Source organism: Alosa pseudoharengus, unplaced genomic scaffold (assembly GCF_046254945.1).
Source record: "Alosa pseudoharengus isolate Yale_2024_CS ecotype anadromous, Long Island Sound unplaced genomic scaffold, YU_APseudo_1.1 YU_APseudo_1.1_scf_21, whole genome shotgun sequence".
NCBI classification, from domain to species: domain Eukaryota; kingdom Metazoa; phylum Chordata; class Actinopteri; order Clupeiformes; family Clupeidae; genus Alosa; species Alosa pseudoharengus.
The window spans coordinates 15,489,640-15,497,139 of NW_027468674.1; the positions used below are offsets into that span (position 1 = coordinate 15,489,640).

A 7,500-nucleotide genomic window follows, 5' to 3' on the forward strand; every position below is an offset into this window, starting at 1 on the left:
CCATCCGTGAGGTCATCATATGTTATGAGATGCGATACAAAAGAATATAGCTCTGTGGTTTATTAAAATTCAGTGGAAACTTTTACAAGGACTTTTTATTATTATATCTGGGTTGCGAATGGTGATATAACAGTTTTCTGTAACAGGATGGCCGAGTGGTTAAGGCATTGGACTTAAGATCCAATGGACAACTGTCCTCTTGGGTTCGAACCCCACTCCTGGTTAAAGCAGCAGGCCTGCAGGCACCAAGAATTGAAGGCTGACTCTATTATACTGATAGAAGTAGACAAATACATGAACACGTTGGATCAAAGGGACCGTGTCATTTGTACTAGGTTGGTACAAGAACTCCTGCTCCATCATTTTGTCTAGTAGAAGTGGTTGTTGTTGTAGAAATGTTGTTGGTGGTGGTGGTCATTTTTTTCTGAAATGGCCCAGAGATGTGGTGCTCCTCAAAAGTGACATTGCACACAAGGGCTAATGCCAAAAAGATGATGCAACATTTACTGGAAAAGTGTAAGTGGAAAGGACAAACAAGGAGACGAAGAGATGGTCTTAACTCATTCTCAGTATTGCCAGTCTGTACATCATCTTTTTGGCTTCAGCCCTTGTGTCTTAATTTTGCCTTTCACAATATTTACTGCCGTCAGAAAGGTGTAGTGTTATCCTGGGTGAACCCAGATGAATCTGCGTTTCTTGGTGTTTTATGCCCCCAACGTTGTCTTTAAGGCAGCGCTGCCTAGAAGGCACTAGGGTTAGCCATGGGTTCTGAATCTGCACACATTTGAATTTGCAGAACAGTCTGGCTACTTCTCATTGAAACTCATTTCCCAATGACCAAAACTGTATTTTCCTTTGAATTGATTATACAATTGCATTTAAAACATTTGCGTGTAAGAGTGATGTGTTTGCTGAGAGTTTAATGTAGCAATTTTATGTTTAACTTGACTGCTGATTACGCCTCTCGGAAATCAGGAAGTGAGCAAAGGGTTCCCAGACCAATGCTCAATCTAAATTATTTGTAGACAGTTCTGATCATGCAAATTGCAAACAAGCATAGTACAGTGGTTCAAGCCAAACCATAAACAATCTCAGCCAATCAACATTGAGCTTCCGGAGCCTCGCAGAGTAGAGGAGTGTGCCCGAACACTCTTTGGCAAAACTGAATCCATATGGCGTGTAGAGTGAGCGCATCCTTAAGAGGAGCAGAGTGAGTAATGACTATAAGGGCTGACGGGTATGTAAATAACGCCGTGTCTGAGATCAGTCCAGTGGATCAGGAGATCGATGGGTCTAATGAGGCCCAATGAGCTGAGATGATGTGAGAAGGTCGTTTTAGGTAAATGAGAACGACACACACACACACACACCTCCCTCCGTCCTCTCACAACCCCTCCCTCGCCGCTCCCTGGTGTGTATTTACATTCCGCTCGATAGCAGAGGCAATGCTGGACGCCTGCCAGTTTGTTATTGATTGCCCCCCACCAGACAAACACACAAACACACACACACACACACTCAAACAGTCCTTGAGTTCATAAAGGGGGTACTTTAGAAGATCACAGAGTTCTTGATGTTTCTCTGTGATCTGTCAGTCTGGGTGAGAACAAGCGCTGATGAATGATAAGGGGGAGAGGGAAATGAGGTGGAGAGCTAGTGAAGAGAGACGCATGAACGTGCCCAGAGGCTGTCCAAAAATCCCTCTCTCCTTCTCTAAACTCTCAAAATCTCAAATGTCTCCCCCATTCACCAAACTCACATCTCAAATTGCTCTCTCCATTCATTAAACTCACATCACATCAAATCTCTCTCCCCTTTCCCTAAACTCCCATCTTAAACTTCTCCCTCATTCACTAAACACATGTCTCAAACCTCTCCCTCGTTCACTAAATCTCTTCCTCATTCATTTAACTCACGTCTCAAATCGTTCCCTCTCTCACTACACCCTCGTTTTCACTGATGGGGAAACTTGCAAATGTTATTACCGTCAAAGGTCCTGCATGCACACAGGAAATTCCACAACTTGCTAATTTGTGTGTGCGGGTGTGTGTGTGCGTGTGTATTTGTGTATATGTGTGTGTGCGTGTGCCTGTGTATTTGTTTGAGTGTGTGTGTGTGCATTTGTGTGTGTGTGTGTGTGTGTATTTGTGTGTGTGTATGCGTGTGAGTGTGTGTGAGTGTGTGTGCATGTGTGCGTGTGTGTGTGTGCGTGTGTATTTGTGTGTGTGTGTGTGTGTGTGAGTGTGTGTGTGTGTAATCAGTCCTGTCCCAGCCATCATTACTGTGATTGGCTACTGTTTGGTGTCCTATTGGGATGAGGGATGGCTGCCTCCATCGATTAGAATCCCTCCTGTTCCACTCGTCCCAATGACTTCCTGTAGCTGCAGCAGAGGAGTGCGGAGGGGAGGAAGAGGAGAAGGAAGGGGAGGAGGAAGAGTCCACTGATGGAGACACTCCGTGATGCACACTGCCATGTCACTCACCAGGACTGTTGAATAATAGAGAGGGAGAGAAGACAAATGTTGTGTGTGTGTGTGTGTGGGTGTGTGTTTATATGTCGCTACCTTAGAATAATAAGGTTCTATCTGCGTTTTGAGTAGTTCTGAGATATTGAGCTTCAAAGTTTTAGAATTCCATAGTTACATGGGAAATGGAACAAGTTATTTTTGATATAAAGTCCAAAAATGTACACAACTAAGAAACACCTCATCTGAACTTAAGAAACTTTCAAAGAATAGAATAGTAGTAGTAGTAGTAGCAGTACATTTGGTTTACTTAAGATATGCAGTAAATATCTGCTAAATGATTAAAATTGCTAAATGACTAAATGTGTTCTAGTGAGAAAGACGTTGAGCAAATGCATACTGTCTGTGTGTTTAATATTTTTCTCATGTCTGTCCAGTCTAGAGACTTGAAGCTCCAGAGTCTAGACCAGCACGTCCAAGCGCGCCACGTCCATGCATTTTTCACAGCGCCTCTTCTCTCCTGGCTGTCCTTCTTAGAATTCATCTCCCAATCTCCAGCCTCTCTAACTCACCCCCACCACCACCACCATGACTACCCCCTCACTAATTAAAGCTCTTAGTGTATTTATTGAAGTCAACAGCCCCACTCTGCACCCCCCCCCCCCCCCCCATGCATTTGCTGTATTACTAATGCCGTTTCATAAATGGCGCTTTGTGTGAATCCCAGTGCCATTAAATTATAATTACTGTTCTAATTACAAGGACACACGGAGGCGCCACCGTCTTGGCCCCGGCCTTCGTTTAGGCTGACAAGTGGCCCCTGTGTCTGTTTCTGTTACCCAGAATGCAATTAGCGCAAGATGTTCTATCCAGCGGAGTGGCCGCCGCCACTGCACCTGAGACTGCTGTGGTCTGTCATCAATTATCTGTCCTTCACGTCTCTGCCATTCTTCTTCACCATCCCCCTGCTCTCTCTCTCTCTCTCTCTCTCTCTCTCTCTCTCTCTCTTTCAGTCTTTTTCTGTCTGTCTTTTTCTCTCTGATGCTCTTCGTCCGGGAGGGGTGGGTGGGGGGTTGTGCGAGATGAAAAAAAAAAAAAAAACATCCTCGTTCAGTTGATTAACGCCTCTTGTCTCTGTGACCTCATCTTTCATCCATCACCGTCCCCCCCCTACCGGAGTTAAATGCTTCCCTCTGTTGCCGTGGCGATGTTTACTTCCTGTGCCCCGTCTCATCCTGAGCGCAGATTTAGGACCCTGGGGCTGCCGCGGATGGAGACCCTTTCAAGTGGCCAGCGCTCTCGAGGGCACCTGGCTTTCTGCTCCTCTTCCCTCTGTCTGTCTTTCCCTCCTTCCTTCCTTCCTTTCTTTCTTTCTTTCTTTCTTTCTTTCTTTCTTCTGTTCCTTCATTTTTTGAATTGTTTCTCATGGAAATGGGGTATAGAAATGAGCCAATGTGAACAGCTGATAATGGCGATCATCTCTTTCGTTGGTGATATGTAATATATGTATACAGTGTGTTGTCATTCCATGGTGTTGTTGTCAAAATCATTTTCTCTCTGTCGATTTATCCGTTTATTCTCTTAATCTCTTAATCTCTTCTTAATCCCTTCATCTTTCTATCTATCTCTCTCTTTTTGCCTTGTCCTCTTTTCCTCCTCTCTTACAGTAAAACACAATGTGGCCCATTCACTTGATGTGTCCTGAGACGGCGTAAAAAGAGGGTGAGAGAAAAAAAGAGAGAGATAGAGAGGCAGAAAGAGACGGAAGGAAAAGACAGAAAGGTGAAATACTGAAGTGAAATAAAAAAGTGAGCCCAACATTGAGAGAGAAGTGGAAAGACAGAATCAGAAGGATGGAATGATTATTTTCATTACTACTTTACGGAAATTGAGGTAATTATTCTGTTTTAGAGAGAAGAGAAGTCTGAGCTGTGAGCAGCCAAGCAGACCCCAGTCCTGGAGCATAGCGTAGCATAGCCTAGCGTGTACGTTGGCTGCGTCTGCTTGTTTTGGAGCGGGCGGGCGTGCGCTCAGACTGAGCGAGAAACAATGAGCCCTTGCTTCCCCCGACCATCCAGACTCGTGCGAGAGAGCAATTTATCACGGTCTCGTCAGGCTGCTTTTGGACCGCCCGCAAATGGACTGTCGGAACCGCGGCAGACTGTTGGGTGGTACCGGTCAAATGCTGTTAGTTTGTGGTGGTCCATTTCTCTAGATCTCACATTTATACAGCTCTCTCACTCACTCACTCACTCGCTCACACAAACACACACACACATCCACACACACACACACACACACACATCCACACACACACATACATACACATCCACACACACACACACACACACATCCACACACACACACACACACACACACACACATCCACACACACACACACACATCCACACAACGGTATATAAGGCTGCATTTATAGTGTTTTATATTTATCTACTATGTGACAGTCAACAAATGGTCAGTCAAAGGCTGTTTCAGTGGTATTCAATAAGTGCTAAACACACTTTTAATTAAGCCTCTCTCCCTCAATGACCAGTCAACCAACCCTGACCTAAGACGTCCCTGACCCGAACCTTAACCCCAAATCTAAGCTTATTTGCCCTATTCATTGTCAACAGATGGTCAGTTGGTAGTCAGTAGTCAATGTTCATTTTTGTTTCTCATGTTTCCTGTTTTTTTTTTTTTTAACTCCTACAAACTTTTGAAAACCTTTTACTCAAAGAATGGTAATTTAACACAAATAGCTTTGATAGCTTCTTTATAGAAATGAATGCATTTATTATAAATTTGAACATGTAAAAAAGATGACGTACACATTGTTCCTTCATGCTCGTCATTAAACTCCATTCTTCATCACCTCTTCTTTTTGATACTTACTGAGTAGTGGCCCATGAGGGTGTGTGTGTGTGTGTGTGTGAGAGTGTTTGACGGGGTGTGAGTGTTTGGGGGGGGGGGGGGTGTCCAGATGGTTTGGCACTTGTTGCCCTGACCCGCCCCCCCAGCCCCAGATGATGCCCAGATGCGGGTCACTGGCGCTGGGGTCAGAGGTCGGCCGGCAGGAGTTACAGCTCTCCCGTAAAGACAGAGTGTGTGTGTGTGTGTGTGTGTGTGTATGTTGTGGGCGGAGGCAGAGGCCATGGTATGTCATGAAATTGCTGAAAGATTAAATTAATTTCCTTCTTTTTGACATTCTATATTTTCATATATCTTTCACGATAGAGGGAGACTTTCTCTGTCTCACTCTCTTTGTCTCTCTCTCTCTCTCTCACACACACACACACACACTCACACATGCACACAAAGAAATACAGCTCAACTCAAATCAAGGGAGATGCTCTCTCTCTCTTTCTTTCTCTCTAACTGACCAAATCAAACACACACACACACACACACACACATATGTTAGCTAACAGCACAGAATTGGTGATGGTGGTCTGGCTGAGAGAGCAGTGATGGATGAGCTAGTCAATCACTCTTGTAATGATTAACCAGTGTCACTCACACACACACACACACACACACACACACACACACACACACACACAGTCACCCTGTGCTGATTAACACTCCTCTGTCTCAGACACAGCTCAGAGAGACTGCTTTAAATTATTTTCTGCCATAAGAAGGGTTGCATGCCTTTGTGTATAATGTTACAGCTGTCACAATGCATTGACATGGATATTATCTTCCAAAGCCGTATGTAACATACCCACTCTCTCCTTACACACACACGCACACACATACGCACACACACACACACACACACACACACATACACACACACTCACCTCTATACCATTATCCTCTTAACAAACACACACCACACACACACACCATTGCCAGTCACCCATATCAGTAAGGCCTGCACTCATATTCAACAGGTGTTCTGAAAGACACACACACACATACACACACACACACACACACACACACACACACAAACACACACACACACACACCAACTCAAACGGCTGTATATGTCATGTAATGTAATGTTCCTACCCCTCTGAGATGATATCTATGCTAATGGGATGAGGAGACCCTCAATGCTATCTCAGGCCATAAAGGAGCTGAAACATGGCCCATGCCGGATGTTATTCTCCAGCAATTACGCATAACTGCCCAGAATGATCCCAATGCGTCCTCTCTCTCTGTGTGTGTGTGTGTTTGTGTGTGTGTGTGTGTGTGTGTGTGTGTGTGTGTGTGTGCATGTGTAAATGGTCCCTCTGCGTCCAGTGCTCTGTGGTACCACACATAAACATTGATTTAATGGATGGGTGAGAGGGGTCAGGGGTGTCCACTGTGTGTGTGTGGTGTGTGATGTAGTGGTGTGTGTGTGTGTGTGTGTGTGTGTGTGTGTATGTGTGTGTGTCTCACCCACTGTGAATAAGCCCCATATAGCATCACCATCAGCACCCCCACTCTGCCCACCCCTACCCCCACTTCTCCTTTAGTCCTGTAGCTTTTTAAGAAGCAGCCGTAAAAGTCAATGGACCAGAGGAATATGTGTACCATATGGCTACTGAATGGTGAAGGATTGCACTGAAGGATTGGATGAGGAGGAGGGAGGAAAGAGAGCATAAAGTGAGGATGAAGGGGGTGCGTAGTGGGGGATGCAGTGTGTGTGTGTATGTGTGTGTCAGTGTTGTAGTACTCGAGTCCGAGACTCGAACTCGAGTCCGAGTCATTAGCTAAATTTAGAGATTCGTGACTTGACTTGGACATGAGCACTGATGACTCGAACTTAGTTCAAGGGAATGTTAGGCTACTGCTTCGTGTCGTAGGCTACATCGCAATCATGTTCACATGCAAAGCAAACTAACGTTAACTTTAACACCAAAATGCCTGGAGATATGGCCGCCGCTATTTCAATGTAGTAGGCTATTGCCAGGCAATATTAGTTCTCATACATGACATAACATTACCTAAGATTACAGTCAGTCTAGGCTAAACAACACACACTGCTGCTGGATAGCTGATCATCGTGACTTGGTGAACAGTGTTTTCCCTGACTGAC

The 7,500-nt window shown here is 44.9% G+C and overlaps 1 long non-coding RNA gene and 1 other non-coding gene across 2 annotated transcripts in view; both read left to right on the forward strand.

Annotated features, from left to right (window-relative positions):
- The window catches only part of LOC143137708 (uncharacterized), a 626,567-nt gene that overhangs the window by 512,038 nt on the left and 107,029 nt on the right, over positions 1–7,500 (forward strand). The window lies entirely within an intron of this gene.
- Positions 142–225, forward strand: trnal-uaa (transfer RNA leucine (anticodon UAA)). The gene has a single exon. It is a non-coding gene; the product is annotated as a tRNA-Leu (tRNA).